The sequence below is a fragment of the Mustela nigripes genome, chromosome 16, assembly GCF_022355385.1.
Source record: "Mustela nigripes isolate SB6536 chromosome 16, MUSNIG.SB6536, whole genome shotgun sequence".
In the NCBI taxonomy this organism is placed as follows: Eukaryota; Metazoa; Chordata; class Mammalia; order Carnivora; family Mustelidae; genus Mustela; species Mustela nigripes.
Genome location: NC_081572.1, coordinates 43,154,995 through 43,179,798, shown reverse-complemented (window position 1 = coordinate 43,179,798; position 24,804 = coordinate 43,154,995). Strand labels below are relative to the sequence as shown.

The 24,804-nt window shown below is 36.2% G+C and overlaps 1 protein-coding gene and 1 pseudogene across 3 annotated transcripts in view; one reads left to right on the top strand and one right to left on the bottom strand.

The window, feature by feature from the left end:
- The window catches only part of NSRP1 (nuclear speckle splicing regulatory protein 1), a 59,333-nt gene that overhangs the window by 17,927 nt on the left and 16,602 nt on the right, over positions 1–24,804 (bottom strand). The gene's annotated exons all lie outside the window — the stretch shown is intronic.
- On the top strand, positions 3,513–3,593 carry LOC132004606 (small nucleolar RNA SNORD116; annotated as a pseudogene).

The following is a 24,804-nucleotide window of genomic DNA, read 5'->3' as shown; positions in this document are numbered from 1 at the left end:
AGATCATGACCTGAGCCAAAACCAAGAGTCAGCCGCTTAAGTGACTGAGCCACCCAGGTGACCCAGGCATATATCTTAAAAAAAAAACACAATTCAAGTTATAAATTGGCTCTTATGTAAACATTCCAACTGTCCTAAGAGTGCAAGAACTGCTATTGTACCACACGAATCTTTCAAAATAGGTTTTATACCAAAACCTCAGGGAAATAACCTTTTATAAAACCTGAAGTAGTAGTTCCTTGCAAATATTTCAACTTGATTCAACAAACATGTTTTGAGAGTCTACTATGTGTATAGCACTGAAAATGGGAAAAGAGCCATATCTGATCAACATCTTAATTTTTTATGTCTAAGAGTTGGTAGGCTTCTTTTAGCTTAATTTCCAAATAAGAAATCAACATGAAGAGATAAAATGCTAGGTCCATTTTACAGATACTAATTATAACAATACCCTCTCTCCACACACACACACGGTTATCAAGTATATAAACTGCAGAAGTAGGAAAAACACCGTAACTGGCGGTTCTTAGTCTTTACTACCTCCCCTGGTAGTTTGTTTTGTGTAGAGAATAAGAATTATTTAACTGGGTACCTGGGTGGCTCAGTCGGATTAAATGGCTGCTTTTGGCTCAGGTCATGATCCCAGGGCCCTGGGATAGAGCCCTGCATCAGTGGGGGGTCTGCTTCTCCCTCTCCCTCTACCCCAACCACCAACCTGTGCTCTCTCTCAACCTACACTCTCTCACAAATAAATAAAATCTAAAAATAAAAAAATTATTTAATCAATTTCATGTTTTATTGGGATACAGTTGGACAAACATGATCTAATTAAAAGGGAAATGGTTTTTAAAACCTTCACAATTAGTTCAGATAAATGCAAGAGAAACCACATGATTTTGCATTGTTTTAAAAATTTTATTTATTTGACAGACAGAGATTACAAGTACGCAGAGAGGCAGTCAGAGAGGAAGCAGGCTCCCTGCTGAGCAGAGAACCCGATGCGGGGCTCAATCCCAGGACCCTAGGATCCAGCCCAATGTGGGGCTCGATCCCAGGACCCTGGGATCATGACCTGAGCCGAAGGCAGAGGCTTTAATCCACTAAGCCACCCAGGCGCCCCTGATTTTGCATTTCTTACATCACTACACATGTTTAGATGGGTTGACTCCTGGGCTTTTGATAACTGCTAGAAGAGAAATAGCTTTATATGTATTACTAGAGCTCCTTTACTAATACATGGAATATAGTTTAATGACACCAGGAAAGAAAAAAGATACTGGGCCATTAATTTATATATTACCTTTCTTTAGTCACAAAATTTTTTTTTACAAAATGAAACAAAATTTTTTTAAAAAATAAAAATTCAGAAAAGGGTTCTGAATATTCTTTTTTTTGCAGAAATAAATCTTTTCCCATAACTAATAAGTCACAAATTTTTAAAAAAATCATATATAGCCTTCTTTATTAAATAAGACATTTACCTATCCTTTTATCTAAAACAGTTCTCAACTAAAGAAAAAACAGTTAAGGAATCAGTCCTTCCTCAAATGGCTTATGGCTATAATTTTTGGTTGTGCTCTGAGAACTCAGAAATGAAAACTTCCTGCTCTTTATTATTTTTCTTAACTTAGCAACAGATCATTTACTAAAGGTCCTACAACTCAGCAGTCTCTATTATAAGCTTTGTTTGTCCACATTCACATGATTCTCATTTAAGTACAAAGCTTGTTTAAAGAGCTGCCAAAAATACACAAAATTTTTATTATATAAGCTCAGAATGAAAAAATGGACATGGCTATAAACAGAAAAATTTAGAAAATATAAATGACCATTAACTAAATGAAAAAATTTTCAATCTTACCAATAACTAAGGAGTGAAAATGAAAATATTAACTTTTATCATCAATCAAATTGGTACAGATTTTTAAAGTTATATCATCCAATACTGGCAAGGTAATGAGTACACACTCCTATATTGTGAAAGTTTGAAATGGTTCCAATTTGGCAAAGTGTATTAAAAGCCTGAAAAAAATGTTTCTTTTGAACCAGTAATTATTCCACTTTCAGGAGTTTGTTGTATAGATTTTTAAAAAAAAAAGATATACAAAAATATTTAGGAGCTATTATAGTTACTGTATTATATAATGGGATATTCATTCACATTAGTGAAAAACTTGAAGCAACGTTTCAACATCAGAAGATCAGTTAAGTGAGCTGTATACCCTTCAACACAAAGTTCTGCAGCCATTTAAAACCCTGTTTTCAACATCATTTAATGGTATGGGCAAATTTTAATGCTATATCCATGTTAGTCCATGTTCACTACTAATCAAGCCCTCTCATACTATGGCTACACTGCTTCTTGTGTCTTTGACCTTGATTAAAACCTTCCCATGATGTCCTCTATAATCCCTGGATTCTCATCCTCTTTGATGAACCTTTATTTCCTTGACTGAAACTGTCTCTTCACCAAAGATATCCTTTCTTCTGAGGCTGCTCATGGCTTACATACTTCACATTAGGAGGACACTGTGTCTCCTCCTGATTCTAGTGTCATACACTGTGGGTAAAAGTAAAACCTCTACTCCTTTGAAGTTCTTGCTTTATATGTAACTGTTACCTTTATCCCTTTTTACTCTCATTTTATGAATCCTTTACTACTATCTCTGACACCTTGATCTCAGTTTTCCTCTCTGCTTTCTATTATGCCATCATCATCACAGATAATCCGTACAACACAATGACCTGACATTGTTTTCCTCAGTAGTAGTTATGATGGTTTCCTCTCCAAGTAGCTACCCTATCACTGTCACCCTTGTCATTATCTGTGACTGCTCCAGCTCTGAAACTATAAATCTGGACAACCAAACCAACAACAACCACTACTTTCCCACCAAATTTCACTGTATAGAAGATGTACATTATCTCATATACTTGTATTGATGAAATCAGGATACACTTTATAATCAGCAGGCATCATCTAACCGCTATTGAGCAAGAGGTATTCTTAGTAGTTGGTTCTACCTGCGTGTGTGTAAATACTAAAACAGCATCAGCACCAAAAACCTGCAGAATGAGTATCATCAAGTGTTGGTAACATAATATTTCTCAAATTATGCAATTACATAGAGATAATTTACTCTGGAGTCCTACTTGGGCTTACTACTTAACATGCCTAGTTCATTACCTACAAATACCCTCCTTATGACCATACTTAAGCTTGATGTCAGAAAGAATGATAAAATTTTTTTTTAAAGATTTTATTTATTTATTTGACAGAGAGAGATCACAAGTAGGCAGAGAGGCAGGCAGAGAGAGAGAGAGAGGGAAGCAGGCTCCCTGCTGGCAGAGAGACCCATGCGGGACTCGATCCCAGGACCCTGAGATCATGACCTGAGCCGAAGGCAGTGGCTTAACCCACTGAGCCACCCAGGTGCCCCGAGAAAGAATGATAAATTTAGAAAAATGCAGTCATCAATGAATCTGAGTGAAGAAATAAGTTCAAAAAAGACTGATTGATCATGACTCCCTCATATGCATTCCTTGGAAAATCTGAACAAAATGAGTGAGAATTCACTACAATCAAGAAAACAAACAAACAACAAAAAACCTCCAGATTTGAAAAAGTTTTAGGAACCCTTAACTAATTATTTTTATTCACATTTTGCTTTTTAATATATATGTAAGAGTAACCAAAGGTAAAAATTTACATATTATTAAGTCTAAAAGAACTTTCAATATTGTATAGTAAATATATAATTAGAATTCTAACTTGTAAGAATATTATAGTTTAATTGGTGTTTTGTTAATGATGCATAAAGTAACAGTGCAACTTACAATGCTTCTGACTTCAACAGAATATATAGTTCTCCTGCTCATTTATTTCCATTATCTTTTCTTTGCTCTTACAGATGCCAGCAATCCCTTGATTTTTCTATTTTTAACTAATCTTTTTTTTTTTTAAAGATTTTATTTATTTATCAGAGGGGGGGCAGAGAGCAAGCACAGGCAGACAGAATGGCAGGCAGAGGCAGAGGGAGAAGCAGACTCCCTGCTGAGCAAGGAGCCCGATGTGGGACTCGATCCCAGGACGCTGGGATCATGACCTGAGCCGAAGGCAGCTGCTTAACCAACTGAGCCACCCAGGCGTCCCGCTATTTTTAACTAATCTTTTAAAAAAAATTTATTTGACACAGAGAGAGATCACAAGTAGGCAGAGAGAGAGGGGGAAGCAGGCTCCCTGCCCAGCAGAGAGCCCAATGTGGGGCTCGATCCCAGGACCCTGGGATCATGACCCGAGCCAAAGGCAGAGGCTTTACCCCACTAAGCCACCCAGGCGCCCCTATTTTTTAATCTTTAAAGTAGTGAATCTTCAACTACTCTTGCCAATAATCTAAACCCCCATTGCCCATCTTTTATACCTATTTGATAAACATGAGTCCTGAATCCATGCAACCACCTGCTGTTTATAGTAGGCAGCTAAACACTCCTAGAAAATATTATTTCTTAGCTTCCAACTGTAACTGGGTCCTAATGGTATTTATCAAATCTCCTCTTATACTAATCAAGTCTCTCTTTTTTTCTCTACCAACTATATTCAGGTCTCCTCTCTTTGTAAACCTCCTACACCCTGTCAACTTTCCCTACACATGACATTACCACTACCTTTAAAAATTATTATGAAAAATTATCTACAAAAAGGGTAAAAAAAAATAACATAGTACCTGTGAATTCATTACTCAGACTAAGAAATGGAACATTATCAATAGAGATGAAGTCAAAATATATCCGTCCCTAAGTCTCATCTTCCACCCTTTCAACCCTAAATTTTGTTTATATAATCTCCTTGTTTTTGGTTAGTTTTGCTACATATGTATTAAAGGACTTCCGGACATGGCCACCCCAAAATATGCTCCATGGGCATACTGATTATTTTGAACTGAAGACACGAAAATTCCCATGTGAAAGGTGCCTTCCCGATACCAGAAGGAAGAAACAAACTTATCACTGAACATAGGGAGTCACGGCCAAGAGAAATCGAAACACCTTGTTAAAATAACTATCTTCCTTAGTCTACACATGTATTTCACTTTCCCACAATTTCTGCTGTTCAACCTCGTATATAAGCACTTAGGTCTAGTCACTTCTTTGGGTCTTCATTATTCTAGCAAGGACTCCCATGTAAATATAAAATGAGCTTTGCTTTTCTCCTGTTATTTTGTCTTATGTCACTCCCAGTCAGAGACTCTGTGATGATGGAGGAACAGTTTACCTCCCTTATTTTAGGTCTCTAAATGATGTTAATTTTGCATGATCTGAACTTTTATACATACTTCCACTAATGAATATTTATTTGGGTTATTTCCTTTTCTTTTTCCCCCAAAGAAAGCAGCTATAAACATTGTCCCTATGTCCTGATACACATGTGTAACCATTTAGAACTGCTATGTTGTAGAACATCGATCTTTAACTTCACTAAATACTGACCAACTGTTCTCCAAAGTGGTCTAATTTCTACTCCCAACTACAGTGTATAAATTTCCATTACTTAATTCTTGTGGCCATTTTATACAGTCCATACTTTTCTGTATTTTTTTCTAAGGTTTTATTTATTTAACAGAGAGAGCAAAAGAGCATAAGCAGGAGCAGCAACTGCAGGAGAAGAAGCAAGCAGGCTCCCCACCAAGCAGGGAGCCTGATGCAGGGCTCAGTCAGCACCCTGGGATCACCACCTGAGCTGAAGGCAGACACTCCACCATGTGAGCCACCCAGGTGCTCCTTTTTTATATTTTCTAAATGGCCTAAAGAAATATGTATTTTTTATATACCCAGGAGGTTACTATAATTAAGTAACCAGAAATTATTCTAATTTACTAAGTAACAAATTTATTAAGTAACTTTAAGATCCTACTCAGAACTGAAAGTTAATTATGCTTAGTATCTTGACTGGCTGTGGAATATAAAGTGCCACCTGCCTTCGGGTGGTCAAAGTTTCTAATTCTACACCTTCCGTCAATTAGTACTTAATGTTGCCAGGTCACTCCATGCCAACCTTCAAAGAACTAAACAAATTAAACTAATGCCCTATTTATTTATTTTTAAAGATTTTATTTATTTATTTGACAGAGAGAGAGATCGCAAGTAGGCAGAGAGGCAGGCAGAGAGAGAGGGGAGGAAGCAGGCTCCCTGCAGAGCAGAGAGCCCGATGCAGAGCTCGATCCCAGGACCCTGGGACCATGACCTGAGCCAAAGGCAGAGGCTTTAACCCACTGAGCCATCCAGGCACCCAAAATAATGCCTTTATTTAACTAAAGAACAATTAACACCAACTTAAAGCATTTATTCATTCACTTATGTACTTACTGGGCATATGCCATGTGCAATACACTATTCAAGGTACTGGCCAAAAAACAATAAACAAAAACCTTTGCCGTCAATGAACTTATAAGGGCACAAAAACAGACAAGCAAAATATATGTCAGATGTACTGCACTCTATGCAAAAAAAAAAAAAAAAAACAAACAAAACAATCAAGAAAAGGTACAGAGACTAAGGAGCAGACTGAATTTAAAATAAGACATTCAAGGAAGGTCTCAATGAGAAAGTGTCATTTGGACCAGGACCTGCAAACAGTTAAGAAAACTGTTTGTTAAGTCACAATGAGATATAAACTGTAAGTTAAGTCACAATGAGATATAAAGAACATTTTTTCAGGCACAGAGAATTGACAAGGGCATGGCTAACATGTCCAAGGAAGTGGACATGGAACAAAGAGAATGAATGGAGACACTTACTGCAGGTATTCAGAGGGGAAATCATAGTCTGAGAGAGTCAAAGAAGTATCTATGGGGGAGGAAGATCTAAGCTAAATTTAGAAAGAAAGGTAACATAGGAAAAAAAGTTGTATTATACAAAGGAAACCCGATAAAGAAATACAATGACAGAGGGGTGCCTAGGTGGCTCAGCATCTGACTCTTGATTTCAGCTGGGTCACCCGAGGTCATGGGATCAAGCCCCACACAGGGTTTGGGCTCGGTGTGCAGTCTGCTTGGGATTGTCTCTCCCTCTTCCCCTTCCCCAACTCATGCACTCTCTCTCAAAATAAATGGAGTCTTTATTTATTTTTTTTTAAAGATTTTATTTATTTATTTGGCAGGCAGAGATCACAAGTAGTCAGAGAGGCAGGCAGAGAGACAGAGAGGAGGAAGCAGGCTCCCCCCTGAGTAGAGTCCGATGCGGGGCTCGATCCCAGGACCCTGAGATCATAACCCGAGCTGAAAGCAGAGGCTTTAACCCACTGAGCCACCCAGGCACCCCTAAATGGAGTCTTAAAAAAAAAAATACAATGACATAAACATGGCAAGAAGGAAGAATCAATATGATTAAAAGCAAATGACTTCTGTATGGGTGCTAAGAACTAAAACTGGACTCAGACTACATTATGTAAAATAGAACCCTAAATGTGATGTGAAGACAAAAAAGAATTAACTTTTTAAAACTTCATAAAAAAGTCATTTAGAAAAATGATCTGGAACCAATGTAATATGGATAACAGCGAATTAGACAAAGGGCACTGAGGTTTTAAGACTATGGCACATGGGAATGGATAAATGGGATAAACCAGGTGATGCTCTAAAAGAAACAGAACTTGGAAGCAGATGGACTGAAGGAATGCAGAAAACAGGACCAAACATGGTATTAAAGTTTCTAAGCTTGGGGACTGCAGAAATAGTAATCAGAGGTAGAATCATACATGGCCTGCAGAGATCATTTCATCCAGAGCTGTGTTTTTATTTATTATTATTTTTTAAAGATTTATTTATTTAGATTTTATTTATTTGACAGACAGAGATCACAAGTAGGCAGAGAGGCAGGCAAAGAGAGAGGAGGAAGCAGGCTCCCCGCTGAGCAGAGAGCCTGATGCGGGGTTCGATCCCAGGACCCTGGGACCATGACCCCAGCTGAAGGCAGAGGCTTTAACCCACTGAGGCATCCAGGTGTCCCCAGAGCTGTGTTTTTAGAATGATTACAGATTGGACAAAAAGTCATACTTATCCAAAAGATATGAATGTACATTTTTGATATCTTATGATAATAATTCTTCATTGAGAACTCAATTCATCTCATATATAGAACATGAGCCTCATAATTTCACTTCCTTAAAGTAAGTGGAGAACTTTCTGATTTATTGTACATTTTTTTCTAATATCTAAACATTTAGGTTTTGAAGAATAGGCAAAGAACCTAAAAATGTATTCACCTGAAACAATTCCTTAGGAAGGCAAGTTTTAAATCCATACAAATATAATAGACTATTTAATAAAACGATGCAGAAACAACTGTCTTTTGAACGAAATATTAAAACTGATTTCTTACCATACCTCATTCCTTTTAGCAAACACCAAAACACATTCTAGGCATTATTAAACATTTAAATGTAAACACAAGTTGCAAAGAATAAAATGTTTTATTAAAAAGTAAAATGACAACATAGCCATACAAAGGACTTAGAGCAACTAGGACTCTCATGTATCAGTAGTGGAAATGTAAAATGATGCACCAACTATGGAAAAGAATTTAGCAGTTTCTTAGAGTTAAATATGCACCTACCATGCAATCCAGCCATTCCATGCCCAAGTATTCATCCAAGAGAAATGAAAGTATAGACTGTATACAAATGTTCACAGCCATTTTCCTTTTAACAGCCAAAAACTGGAAACAATCCAAATAACTAACAACAGGTGAACAGATGAACTGTGGTATACTTATACAACAGAATACTACTCAGCAACTAGAAAGAGTGGACTACTGAAACACACAGTGTGAATTAATCTCAAAGTAATTATGCTGAAAGAGGCCACCCACACCCCTCAACCAAAGTATATACTGCACGGTTCCATTTATATAAATTCCTCAAATGAAAACTATACTTGTAGAATTTAGATCAGTAGTTGCCTAGGGGTTGTAGAGGGGACCGGAAGGGGCAAGAGGGAGGAACTACAAAGGGACATAAAGAAATTTTGCAGTGTGATGTTATAATAAAGATGTTATCTTTATTGCAGTGATAGTTCATGGTATATACTTATGTCAAAATTTAGCAAACTGTATATTGTAAATAGGTGCATGTATACATCAATTATACCTCAATAAAGGTGTTTTGAAAAAGTAATATAGCATCAGGCCATACACAAAAAACTGTAGACTTTTTATCTATAGTGGGTAATTTTAAATAAAAAACTATGTAATAATAACAATTTAAAAATAAAATGAGCTGTGGCTATTACAACACAGAAATTTGGAAGAGGAAGAAGAGAGGATTTGAACCAGTGACAGGGCTGACCAGTATTTTAGAAAATCAGTTGCAACACAGCCTCAATGAATTACCTCAGGAAGAACAAAAGGGCATATTTAGAAATTAAAGCCAAGAGCCAAAATATGTCAAACCAACTACATATAAGGACAGGTACAGAGCAAATTCAGAGACAGGAATCTAGTAGCAGAGGCAAATTATTATGCAACAGATGAACAGACTGACAAGAGACAAGCTAAAGAGCATGGTCCAAGTATACAAAGCAAATCATTCCTGGAATGCACGAAAACACTAAGATACGAGGCTGATTTTAAGAACAGAAAGCAGGGTAGCCCACATCATATGAAGCTGTGAAAATGTGTAGCCAAAACCAGGCCATAGTCAAACAGACTGCAGAACGAACAAAAGCTGTGCAAAGGAAAAGGAGCCCACAAAAAAATTCTTCTCAAAGTAAGGCGGGCTAGTCCATCTGGCTTTTATCCCTGGTTGCTCAAAGAGAAATGTCCTTAATTCCAACAAAACACCCTTAGTAGCTTCTGAAATTTTAACTTCTCTCAGAAGTGAAGATATTTTAGTTTTAACCTGAATTATATATAAATTCACTTTCATAAAGTATTGAAAAGAGCTCCTTGAAAGCAGAGATCTTATCTTATTCAAACTTCTATCAGTAGTGCCCAGTACAATGTCTTCTACATATCAGATTCTTAAATAATGATACTTAAAAGTTCTGAACAAGAACCATCAAAAAAAAAAAAAAAAGTGCACTGAAATCTACATTATTCTTTTTCTGAATTAACACTTAATAATATTCCTAGACCGGGGCGCCTGGGTCGTGGCTCAGTTGGTTAAGCTTCGATCTTTGGCTCAAGTTGTGATCTCAGGGTCCTGGGATGGAGCCCTACATCAGGCTCCCCGCTCAGGTCCCTCTTCTGGCTGCTGGTCCCCCTGCTTGTACTGTCTCTCTCTCTCTCTAATAAATAAACAAATGAAAACAAATTATTTCTAGACCAGTTTCCTTCCATTGCCCAGGACCTCCCTTTGTTCCTTTCCTACTGTCAAGAGCATATGTGGGGGCGCCTGGGTGGCTCAGTGGGTTAAGCCACTGCCTTCGGCTCAGGTCATGATCTCAGGGTCCTGGGATCGAGTCCCGCATAGGGCTCTCTGCTCGGCAGGGAGCCTTCTTCCACTCCCCTCTGCCTGCCTTTCCGACTACTTGTGGTCTCTCTCTCTCTCTGTTAAAAAAATAAAATAAAATCTTTAAAAAAAAAAAAAAAAAGCATATGTGATCCTTAAATGGAAAACAGCTAGTAAAAACTTAAATTAGTAATTAGAGATAGTTAGAAAAATTAATTTGAGGACAAAAAAAATCTCATCCAATCAAAAGCCAAATATGTATAATTTTTTAAATTAGTCGTACTTTGGGTTACATTCTTGATAAGATATTAAGACAAGCTCCCCTTGAAATTGTTCTACAAGTGAGAGGTTGGATATAAGAAACAAACAAAAAAGCGGTGAAAAATCTCTTGGAAAACAAATGCTGGCTTGACTGGACAGAGGGAGGGAAGAGTAGCAACCCAGAACTAAAGAGTATATGGCACACAACTGGGGGGCTGGATGATGGCGAGCTTTTCCAAAATATCTCTCTCCAATCACCTTGGGCAAAAAAGCACAATTGCTCTGAGGTAATCTCAGAACAGCACTCCAGTTTAGGTGGGGTGGCAACCCCAATGTTCTCTCTGTTCGCTGAACAAAATTCCACGGAACCTTAATCTCAATAAAGAGCAAATCTCTGATGGAGTTAAAAGGAAGGGTTTCTTGATGGATGATGCAACTGGGAAGTCCAGATATCCTATGATCCAAAATACCGTAGGCTCTCTGCTCTGGGGTTCTTCTTCCTTTCTCCAGACAACCTGAACACTCCTTTCAAACACAGTACCAGCTAACTTAATGTGGCTGAAAATCTCAAAGGAAAATGTGTTCATGGAAAAAAATCAATCCATTGATCAAGCAAGAAAGCACTGAAGTATAAGAACTATCAAAATCTTTTTAAAGATTAAAAATACATTATATGTTAATTGAATTTAAATAATAAAATTTTAAAAAAATATTATAACAATTTAGAAAACTGTATATACATTAAAAAAAATTAATGAGCTAGTCAGACTATAAATTTTATATGACCATAATACACATCCTCAGATATGAGAGGATGTGGGTTAATATGAAGTAGAAATTGTTTTTAAAAAAGAAACCATCTGAGGGGCGCCTGAGTGGCTCAGTCAGTTAAGCATCTGCCTTAGGCTTGGGTCATGATCCCAGCATCCTGGGATCTGGCCCGTGTAGAGGTCTCTGCCCAGTGGGGAGTCTGCTTCTCCCTTTCCCTCTGCCTGCTGCTGCTCCTGCTTATGCTCTCTCATTCTCGGTTGAATAAATGAATAAAATCTTTAAAAAAATAATAAATACATAAATAAATAAAGGTGATTTGAGATTTAATTTAAAAAAGAAACAATTTGAAATAATGTATACAGAAAACAGTTAAAATGAAAATATCAAGAGATGGGTGAATGGATTAACGGGTATAGCTGAAAAATGTTTTAGTGAGTTGGAATTATTACACTAAGAAACACTTCTGAAACATTAAGAGGAAGGGATAAGAAAGATTTTTTAAAGGTACAAAGACATGATAGAGTATTAACTTTGTAAAAACAGAAGATACAGAAGTGTATAAATTAAACTGATTCCCAGAAGTATATGAATGACTGAGAATTTTCCAGAATTAAAAAAATGCCAAATTGAACAGCTTATGAGTGCCAGAGGATAAATAAAACACACACATATACATATACATAAACAACACCTTGATACAATAAAATTTAAGAGAATCAAAGACCAAAAAAAAAAAAAAAAAAAAAATCTAAGAGCTTCTAACAAGAGTAGTTTACCTAGAAAGGAATAGGATCAAAATGACATCAGATACCTCATTAGAAACACAAGATTTAAAGTAATTCTTAAAATTACTATGCAGAGTAATTTTAAAACGTTGACAGAATTTTGAACCAAAAAGTTTATGTCCAGATAAACTATCATCAAAAGTAAAGCGATCTTAAGCACACAAAGTCTTAGAATATTTCCTACATTAAAGGCCCTCTTTGAAAATACTCATTAAAGGAACCATTGCCAACAAGAATGATGTTATAAAAGATACATGAAAGTGAATAAATACGGGCACCTAGGTGGCTCACTTGGTTAAGCGTCTGTCCTTGGCTCAGGTCATGATCCCAAAGTCCTAGGACTGAGCTTAGCATTGGGCTCTTTGCTCAGTGGGGAGCCTGCTTCTCCCCAACCCCCTTGCAATGTTTGTGCTCTGTCAAATAAATAAAATCTTAAAAAAAAAAAAAAAAGTGAACAAATAATTTAGTAAAACTTACTATTACCTTCAAAAAGGAACAAAACATATAACCAAAACATTCTAGAGCCAAAAATCTAGGGAAGCTCTGTATAACAGAACTTTCTGGGATAACTAAAGTGTTCTACCTTTATCTGTGTTGTCCAATATGGTAGCCATTAGTCACATGTGGCTATGGATAACATGAATGTGGCTAGTGTGACTGAGGAACTTTTAAATTTTAAGCTTAAAGTTAAACCCTCTACAACTAGTGGGTGCTATATAGGATAGCATGGATCTTAGCATGTTCCAACAAAACTTTACTTAAAAACCGGTTGCTGGCACATAGGCCATAGTTTGCCAACATCTCACCTACTAGGTGATATAAATATAGTGATGAGAAAAGGACACCAAACTTTGCCACAGTACTTGCTAAAGGGAGAATGGTGATGTAGATAAAAATACTTAAAACAAACAAACAAACAAACAAACACCCATAAATGAAAGTCTGGACTTATCTGGGCAATGACCAAAAATATTTTTCTTTTTTAAAAAATTTTTTATTACTGAAGAACAGTTGACGCAGAACATTGTTTTAGTTTTAGGTGCAGAACAGTGATTCAACAATTCTTTATGTTACATTACACTCACCCTGGTAAGTGTCGTTACCACCTGTTACCATACAATGACCAAAATTCTAACTAAAACAGAGCAAAATGTGGAGCTTTCAAACTGAAAAAAACAAAAACAAAAACAAAAACAAAAACGAAAATTCAATCTATTAAATGGGAAAAGGAAAAAAGCCAAGAAGTATGGTAAATAAAAAATATAATATAACATGACAGGAAAGTTCTAATACAATGTTCCAATACATACATGTAAATGAGTTAAACTCACTGATCTAAAGGAAGATTCTTAAGATTGGATTTTTAAAAGATGTAGTAATGGGCGCCTGGGTGGCTCAGTGGGTTAAGCCTCTGCCTTCAGCTCAGGTCATGGTCTCAGGGTCCTGGGACAGAGGCCCACAAGGGGCTGTCTGCTCAGCAGGGAGCCTGCTTCCCCGTCTCTGCCTGCCTCTCTGCCTACTTGTGATTTCTGTCAAAAAAAATAACAGGAAAAAAAAAAAAAGACGTAGGAATAGGAGATCAATAGGGATAGCCTAAGTCCAAAAAGGTACAGAAACGCTGAAAATAAATGGCTGGGAAATACGAAGGACAACTGTGAACCAAGAGCTTCACAGTAATTAGAAAATTAAAAAAAAAACAAAGCACAAAATAGAAAGCAAAAACAAATATAAAGGGGCGCCTGGGTGGCTCAGTGGGTTAAGCCTCTGCCTTCGGCTCAGGTCATGATCTTGGGTCCTGGGATCAAGTCCCGCATCAGGCTCCCTGCTCAACAGGGAGCCTGCTTCCTCCTCTCTCTCTCTGCCTGCCTCTCTGCCTACTTGTGGTCTCTCTCTATCAAATAAATAAATAAAATCTTTAAAAATATATATAAAGGAAAAGTAGGGTACTGTATTATATATTGAAGGAAAAACAGATTAAGAACTGGCAAACATAAACATTTATGCTTTTACAATAAATAAAACACCAAGACAATTCAACGGGGGAAAGAATAGTCTTCTTAATAAATAGTGCTGAAACAACTAGATACCCACATGCAAAAGAATGAAGTTGGGTACTTACCTCACACCATATAGAAAAAACTCAAATGGATCATAACATAAAAGTAAGCACTAAAACTACAAAACTTAGAAAACACAGGAATAAATCTTTGTGATCACGGCTACATACTACATGACAAAATTTGTAACTTACCAAACCAAGAGTACAAGCAACAATCGAAAAAAAGGCACAAATTACATTTCAACAAAATTAGAAATAACTATTTCAGAGGACAGCATCAAGAAAGTGAAAGCCCACTGAACAGAAGAAAATATTTGGAAATCATATATATGGTAAGGGATTTGTATCCTGAATAAATAGTTCTTACAATTCAACAATAAAGACCAATTTAAAAATGAACAATGGACTTGCAAACTTGGATAGACAATTCTCCAAAGATATATAAATGGCCAACAAGCACTTGAGAAGATGCTCAGTATCATTAAGTCATTAAAGAAATACAAATCAAAACCATTATGAGATGTCATTTCACACCCAGCAGAATGACTGAAATAAAAAATATTAAGTGTTGATGAATCATGGAGAAAATGGAATCCTTAAATGTTGCTGGTGGAACTGTAAAATGGTGTAGCAACTTTGGAAAATAGTCTGGTAGTACTTCAAAAGGTAAACACAGAGCCACATAAAACCCAGCAGTTCCATTCCTAGGCATATACTCAAGAAAAATGAAAACATCTCTATAAAAAAGGCTATACATGAATGTTCATAGCAGCATTATTCTTAATAACCAAAAAATGGAAACAACCCAAATGCCCATCAAGATGAATGGGTAAACGAAATATGGTATGTATATCCATACAATAGAGTATCATTTGGCCATAAGAAGGAATGAAGTATTGATAAAGGCTACAACACAGATGAACCTGAAAGCATTATGCTATGTGAAAGAAGCCATGTTTTGTGACTGCAAAGGCCACATATTATATGATTCCACTTACTTGAAACCCACTGAATAAGAGACAGAAAGTCAATAAGTAGTTTCCAGGGTTTGGGGAAAGGGAGAGAGGGGAGTGACTGCTAATGGGCACAAGTGTCTTTTTGGGCTTTTTAAAAAAGACTGTTCTGGGGCGCCTGGGTGGCTCAGTGGGTTAAGCCGCTGCCTTCAGCTCAGGTCATGATCTCAGGGTCCTGGGATCGAGTCCTGCATCGGGCTCTCTGCTCAGCAGGGAGCCTGCTTCCTCCTCTCTCTCTGCCTGCCTCTCTGCCTACTTGTAATCTCTCTCTGTCAAATAAATAAATAAATCTTAAAAAAAAAAAAAAAAAGACTGTTCTAAAATTAGGTAATAATAATGACTGCACAACTCTGTGGATATATTAAAAACCATTGCATTTTATGGCATGTGAATTTCTTTGCAATAATGTTACAAACACATACACACAAAGCAACAATTTTAGAGAGACATCAACAATTTTAGATGGCAATTTTAACTTACTCTTCTCTGAAACTAACAGAACAGGAAAAGATTAATTATAGAAAATACAAGTAAGTTCAAACTAACAAATATATAGACAACTCACATACTATGAAAAATAAACATGCTTTTCAAAGACATAAGGAGCAAAAACTATGTGCTGGCCACAAAGCAAACACTATATAATGGATGTTCTTTGGTTTTAACAATAAAACTAGAAATCCATAACAACAAAAGCAACCAAAAACAAACAAAAAACAACCTCCACCCATATGTCTAGAAACTCAAAAACCATAGTTCTAAATCCTCAGGTCAAAGAAGAAATTATAAAGGAAATTAAAGGATAATTAGATAAGTACAACAATAAAAATACCATGTAACAAAGTTTGTGAGACAACTAAAACAATATTTTAAAAAACTATAGATTTATGTGCTTATATAAGAAATATCAAAGTTCAACTCAAGTTGAAAAAGTATCTATAGGGGCGCCTGGGTGGCTCAGTGGGTTGAGCCCCTGCCTTCGGCTCAGGTCATGATCTCAGGGTCCTGGGATCGAGTCCCGCATCGGGCTCTCTGCTCAGCAGAGAGCCTGCTTCCCTCTCTCTCTCTCTCTGCCTGCCTCTCCATCTACTTGTGATTTCTCTCTGTCAAATAAATAAATAAAATCTTTAAAAAAAAAAAAAAAGAAAAGAAAAAAGAAAAAGTATCTATAGAATAACTCAAAAGAACAAAGGAAACAAAGATATGGGCAGAAATCAGAGAAGAAATAAAATGGAAAGATGAATAAAATCAAATGCTGATTCTTTGAAAAGATTAGTAAGCAGACAAACTTCTGGCAAGACCATCAAGAAAAGTGAAGAGATACAGGTGATGATAGATGAGATTTAAAAGTACTATCATAATACTATAATATTTACGTTTACAATATTACATTACAAAAGGTCATAAATACTTAAATAAAATCTTAAAAAAAAAAAAACCTGTAAAGACCAATAACCACAAAGACATTGTCTCCCAAACAGCCATAAACCCTGATAGTTATAGAAGCTGAATTCTCCTAAAAATTTCAAGGAGCAAATAATTCATTTTCTACAATTTGTTACAGATAATAGAATACAAAGAGAAATACCTAAAATGCTTTATATGGCTGACATCATTTTGATTTCAAAACCAGATAGTAGTAAGAAAAGAACAGATAGCTGTTTGTGTTTTCTTAGAATTTTTGTCTACTTGGCATCCATCCACCAGAAGGCCAATAACATTAACTGTATGTTCTTATTTCCTGTATTCTTGATGCTCCAGCATTTGTGACCTCGCTGACTAGGGAGAAACTACCTCTCCCAGGGTTGGTCAATTCCTGAGAGATAGCCAAGGTTAGTCCAAGAATGTATTTTTCCTATGTAAACTGAAGAGCCCAAACTTCAAATCATCTCCTTTACCTGTATGTTCTACTTCAGGAGGCATTATTCCTCTGCCCTAAGCACTAAAGGTCAGATATTAGCAATTGGAGAGCACCTCTTTAAGTCCAGAGCCTGCCAACATTATTCAAACTAGCCAATTCTAGTGTTTCCCCCTTCCTTGCCTTACCCCTTGCTCTTGCTTTTGCTTCCTGACTACATCTGGTACTTCCCATGTCCTTGAGTGGAGTAGCATGCTCCCTTCTCTTGTGAACAGTAATAATCTTTCAATGCATTCTCTCCATGTCAGTGTCACCCCCATAAATTAAAATCTGCAGGCACATTTTCAGTTAATAACTAAAGCCCATTTCATTTATGAACATTAGATGTCTGAAAATCCTAAATGATGAATTAGTGAATTGAATCTGTTAGTATATTAAAAATAACACATACTGCTCAAAAACAATTAACACAAAAAATTCAAGAATGGGGGCACCTGGGTGGCGCCTTGGGCTCAGGTCATGATTCTAAGGTCCTGGGATCGAGCCCCGCATCAGGCTCCCCGCTTGGCAGGAAGCCTGCTTCTCTCTCTCCCATTCTCTCTGCTTGTGTTCCCTCTCTCACTGTCTCTCTCTCTCTCTCTGTGTCAAATAAATTTTAAAAATCTTTGACAAAAAAAAGAAATTCAAAAATGGTTTAATATTTGAAAATCTATCAATGTAATCACATTATGGACTACAGGAGAAAATGAGTATTTCAATAGATTCAGGGAAAAGGCATCTGATAGTTTTTTTTTTTTTTTTAAAGATTTTATTTATTTATTTGACAGACAGAGATCACAAGTAGGCAGAGGCAGGCAGAGAGAGAGAGAGAGAGAGAGAGAGAGAGAGAGCCCGATGCAGGGCTCGATCCCAGGACCCTGAGATCATGACCCGAGCCGAAGGCAGCAGCCCAAACCACTGAGCCACCCAGGCGCCCCAGGCATCTGATAGTTTTAACGATTTATTAAAAAATTGCCAGTAAACTATGAACAGAAGGAAAAATTCCTGAACTTGATAAAGTCTACATACTAAAAGCTAATATACATCAAACTTAATGGAAAACTTCAGGATCATTCCATTTAAGATATAGATAAGAAAAGATGCCTATTGAGGCTTTGTTCAACATATTACTGGAGGATATGGCTAATATAATAAAACGGGGGGAAGGGGGAAAAAAACCAAGGAATAAGGATTAGAAGAGACGAAGCAGATGGTGTAGACAAATTATCATCATAAATGAGTTTAGAAAGACTGCCAAATACAAGAAATCAACTTAAAAAAATCAATAACGTTGCTCTGTACCAGAATAGTCATATGGAAAATAAAGTACCACTCAAAATAGTTATATGGACTATCTAGGAATTAACTTGAAGATAGGGTAGAGGACACTGATGGGTGAAAAATCACCTCAGAAAAATGTCTACATGAAGAACTATACCACATTTACCGGTAGTTCCTTAAAGATTAGTCTATAAACCCAAGACAGTTCCAGTATAAATCAGGAAGGTTTTGTTCTAGTTTTCAAGAAATTTCACAAACTTATTCTAAAACGTCTATATAATAAATGTCTAAAAATAATTCAATCAAATTTAAAGAGACGTATAAAGGGACTCACCCTACTAGATAGTATGATTTACTACTAAGACATAATAAAAAACTGTCTAACTGCCATAGCAAAAATAATAAACAAGAGAGCTTAGCAGATTTATGAATATATGGTAACTTGACATGATAAAAGTGGCCAATAAATCAGAAGGAAAAGCATGCATTATTTACAGATGGTACTGGCAAACACCTGTGCCAATCTAAAGAAAAATAATGTTGGATCCCTACCTCACAACATGTATAAAGGTGAACTCAACATGACCTATATATAAAAGGTATTACAAAGCCAATAGTAGAGAGGAGAACATCTTGGAGAACAGCTTCAGAGCAGCAAATATCTACTTAGACAAGACTTCTAAAGCAGAAACTATATAGGGGAAATTGATTTGACTATATTTAAGAGCGAATTTATGCTCCATAAAGGACACATTATAGTCAACTCTAAGCTTAATAACAAGTTAGCACTCTAATACTGGACTTGAGTTTATATATCTCTTTAATAACTGTTTCATGAGGCAATTCAGTTTGGCAAGACCACTGTTTAGTACACATGGTCATTCAGAAACCTAAGCTCTTTCTGGCTTGCTGCTCTGCTATTTGCTAGGGTATGGAGAAAGTTAGGTCATGGCCTAAAATAACAAACCTATCCATCTTCCAATCTATAACAAGGAAAAAAAGACCACATAATTTCTTTTAAGCTATTGAAGTAGAAATGCACATAACACTTTTGCCCATATCTGATTGACAAAATTAGTCACATGGCCTCAATTTAGCTAATGATAAAGTTAAAAAATATAATCCCTAATTGAGCAGCTATGTGTCCAGCTTAAACTGTCTGTAAAGCTAAGAATAGACTTTGGTGAATTATTAGCAGTCTTCACCATAAGGACACAAAAAGTGTAACAGACTTACGTCTAAAACAACAAGGGATTAATATCTAAAATATATAAGGGACTCTTACAAATCATTAAAAAATAGAGACAGGAAATACAGAGAAGTGGTCAGTGGACATGAATGAGAAACTTGAAGAATAAGGAATGCCTAAAAAACACATGAAGAGATAACTCAGCTTCATAAAAATCAATGAAGTACAAAATAAACAACTAAGAATTGGAAAAACTATAAGGTGTTGATGAGTAAATGGATAAATAGTGACCACCAACAAAATGAAATTGAATGTAAACTGGTATATGTATTCCAGAAACCAATTTGCCATGCTCTCTCTAATCCTAATCTTCTTCCTTAGTGAAAAATTCATTTATATACTCCCCAGTTCAGAAATCTCACTCCTGGATATATTCCCCAAAGAAACTCTTTTGTGGGACAGGTATGAGAATGTCTTTTTCTTTACAGTATTGTTGTGGTAGGAGGAACACAGGGTAATTTAAATGTTTATTTCTTAAGGGAATAGGATCAGATAAAGTTGATATATATATATATATATATATACACACACACATATATAAAAGATCTGTAATACAATGGTATTTACATATATAAAACATACTCAAAACAACACAATATAAAAGGACACATCCTCAAGCATACCTATCAAATCAGGGTATGTTTGAAGGGGAATGGAAGAGGGGATTAGGGATGAAGAGGAAAACTAATCAACAGGAAAAGAGCCTTATCAGGCTGATAATGTAATTGTACCCCAAAATGAGGACTATGACTAAATTCCCTGCATGTTTAAAAAGTTTACTCAGTAAGTAACAGTTCTTTCCATTGCTAAAGAGATGTCTCAGTTCCAGAAAGACAAACACACACAGACATAAAAATATGAAAGATGCAGTTCTGAAATAATCTTGTTTTTGTATGACAATTTGTCTATGATGAAAAGACAGCAAGAAGTGGGAGAAGCATAAAAGGAGTGCTTAAAGGAGTGTAATTTTAGACTGCTCATAAAAAAAGGTATAGTTCTTTAACACTGTGCAAGATACAGAGTTAAGGAAAACAAACCCAGAACATGGTTTTTAATATCCTATGCTGCATCAAAAAGTTGAAGAAAACATTTTATAAGATTTAGTGAAAACATATTTACTATAATTAATGACCTCTTCCTATTATTGCTTGACTCACTAATAAAAGGAAAAACTACAATTTATTCCACTTAGAAACACAAACTTATTTTCCAAAGGGACATTAACTATGTTGGTAATAACTAGCACACTTATAATCAACTCAAGGTTGTGGGGCACCTGGGTGGCTCAGTCGTTTAGCATCTGCCTTCAGCCAGGGTCATGATCCCAGGATCCTGCTCAGCAGGAAGCCTGCTTCTCCCTCTCCCACTCCCCCTGCTTGTGTTCCCTCCCTCGCTGTGTCTCTGTCAAATAAATAAAGTAAGTCAAGGTCTTGTTGCCCCCACACAGGCCGATTTTAATGAAATACACCTGGCAATTTTTTTTTAAAGACAAGCAACAGTTTGGCACCTAATATATAATCACAATGACCAAGTCAGGTGTGCAGCATCCCCAGTACAGACTTTATTAGAGTTCAGTTATAAATACACAATCTCTTGACACTGAAGATGTAGTTCTTGCAGATAAAGCCCAAAGGCAGGAAATGAATCTTCTCCCCAAAGCTACTTCTTATCTTTAAAGTAACCTCAAATTATTACTAAACTAATAAAGTAATTTTGTTCCAGAAAGTGATCTGATCTATTTTATTTTCAGCTTTTGATAAATTCAAGAATGAGATGGAGGATTATTACTTTTTGTCTCACTATACACACTGAAACACAACATGAAAATAAAGGAAAACAAATTTTAAATGATTTTTTTATGGTAAAGTTGGAATAGGCGACAGCAAAGCCTGCCAATAGATGAGGAAGATGGGTATGGTTTTAGAAAAATAAAAAGCTAATTTTGTTATTTAACAGCATATTTGGAAGTAAAGCCTTTATTATCTTCTAATTAGAAACTATTAAAAAATGAGTAAAAAAGGTACAATAAGATTGCAAACAATCAAACATAATTCAAAAATATAACTATGGTTATTACTTCCTTCTTAATGGAATTTTTTTCTAATACAATGGCTCTTCCCTAATGGCCACAACCCAACATGAAGATCAAGATTCTATTAAAAAAGCAGGCTACCAAAATTATGACTGTCAAACACAACCTAACATGGAGATAGCACAAGAAAATTTCAGATGACCAATGATTAATGATGATTTAGTTTTACTGCACACACAGAAGATGCCAGTTTCATTGTAGCAATCTGGGCACCATTCATTACACTTCCATTCTATGCCATGCACTGTAGTAGGCATTTAATATCATAGCAATACAGGTACTATTTATTACCCAGCTACTCTACGCCCCACACTGTACTAGGTATTTGAGGTATGCTCTCTCTAATCCTTAAAATAAACTTTTGGATCATATTATAAAATAGAAAGTTTGTTGTTGTTGTTGTTTTTAATGTGGAACTGAAACTGAGAGATTAAACAATCTGCCCAAGATCTTAAGCTAGGAAAACAATGCAAGCTTCTGTTTAAGGTGGCAAATTAATACATGCTGCAGCCTCCTTCTCCTGCTTCTTCTCCTGCTAATCCAAACCCTCAAAATGACAGGAAATCCACAATTATGCCAGAAAACAAGAAGGTGTACTTTTAATGTACTGGAAACCTGAGGAAGATATAAGGCAAGAAACCAAACTGCCCACAGAGACTGAATGCTAGAAAAGGTGGGAACAGTTCCCAGGGTGCTACAAATTCTGAGGTAAGGGAGAGAAAATAGGAAAAGACAGAAGACAGATTAACTGCAGTTTCTGCATTAAAAGCAGCAATACGGGTAGATCTCTATATACTGCCTTTTTTGGAAAAGGCAAATAACAGAGATTTCATTTCTGCCCTTAGTTGGAAAGGGTGAACACAGAAACTTGAGTAAGCCTGGTAAAATTTTAGAATACCAAGGATAAATAAAGAGAAAAATCCTAAAACATATGAGAAAGGAAGTTGAGAAAGTGGATTACTCACAAAGAATTAGACAGATACCACACACTACTATTTGCAAAGAGTGGATATAAAAATAAAACAAAGTATGATACTTTAAAGTTTCTATATGTAACCAAACTATCTTTAAAAAAAAAAAGATTTTATTTATTTATTTATCAGAGGAAAAATAGAGAGCGCCCACAAGCAGGCAGAGTGGCAGGCAGAGGCAGAGAGAGAAGCGGGACTTGATCTCAGGACCCTGGTATTATGACCTGAGTCAGAGGCAGTGGCTTAACCGACTGAGCCACCTAGGCATCCCCCAAACTATCTTTCAAGTGTGAAGGCAAAATAAAGACATATGCAGGTCTGCAAGGATTCAATTATTACCCAGAAATATACTCCAAAAGAATTACTTGAGAATATACTTACGCAAGTACAAGTAGCATGAAGTAAACAATATCAAAGAAACCAATAAATTTTAAATGATTCTTGCATTAAAAAAAGAGATTCAAAACAAAAGTTATGAACTACTTTTTTAGAAAAAGTGAGGTCAGGGCGCCTGGGTGGCTCAGCAGGTTAAAGCCACTGCCTTCGGCTCAGGTCATGATCCCACGGTGCTGGGATCGAGCCCCACATCCCGCTCTCTGCTGAGAGGGGAGCCTGCTTCCCTTCCTTTCTCTCTGCCTGTGCCTCTGCCTAATTGTGACCTCTGTCTGTCAAATTAAATAAATAAAATCTTAAAAAAGAAAAAAATGAGGTCACTAAAAAAACAAAGCTTGTGACATGCAACGCAGAACTGTGGAAACATTTATAGCCATTAACAAGTTTCTTAGGAAAGAAAAAAGACTTCTCAGTCGAAGAATTTAAAAGAAAACAAATTAAGAATAAAGAAAGGTTACAAGGGGACCCGTGGCTGGCTCAGTCAGCAGAGAGTGTTAACTCTTGATCTCAGGGTTTTAAGTTCAAGCCCCATGCTGGGTGTAGAGGTCACTCAGAAATAAAATCTTTAAAAAAAAAAAAAAAAAGATTACAAGGTAATAACAAAGAAAAAAGTAATATAATAGAAAACTAAAAGAGTAGATGACCAGTAATCAAAAAGCTGATTCTTCAAAATGTAGTAAGTGATTTAGGCAAACTTTTGTCAGGCCTGACCAAGAAAAAGGAGAGAAAACAAACTCAGGAATAAAAATGAGACAGAATTACAAATTCAGAAGAGATTTTTAGAAAACATTTTAACTAATATAGAAATTCTCTACAAATATGATTTGAATCCTAGGGGAAAAAAACGAGTGATTATTTCAGAAAATATAAATGGCCAACATTAGCTGAAAAGTAGAAATCTGAATAGTTAAGGGCAAAATGCAATATATCACTTTGCAGTTTAAAGGAACATATTTTCTGTTAACTGAGGCAGAGATTCGTAAATAGTTTGGTCTCAGGACCTTTTAAAATATTTTTAAAAATTACTGAGGACCCAGAAGACTTTTGCTTCTATGGGTCATCCTATCAATATTTACCATATTAGATATTAAAACAAAATTTTATTAATTTTTAAAATTGTTTAAAAGATTTTATTTATTTGACAGGGAGAGACCACAAGTAGGCAGAGAGGCAGGTGGGGGGGGCAGGCTCCCCACTGAGCAGAGAGCCCGATGCGGGGCTTGATCCCAGGACCCTGAGAGATCATGACCCGAGCTGAAGGCAGAGGCTTTAACCCACTGAGCCACCCAGGTGCCCACAAAATTTTATTATTAAGTCACTGAAAAACAACTATAAATTCATTCATGCTAACAACACTCTTATTAAAATAAATGTACTTTACAAATACATTTAGAGGAGTAGCATGTTTTATATTTTGGTGCATCTCTTTAACAGAAGATCGCTCAAATTTGCTGTGTTCAATTTGTTGCAATTCATCTGTAATGCAGCCTCTGGAAAACCCCACTGTACACTTGTGAGAAAGACAACAGTAAAAACAAATAAAGTCTTGTTATTATGAAAACAGTCTGACTTTGCAGACCTCATGAAA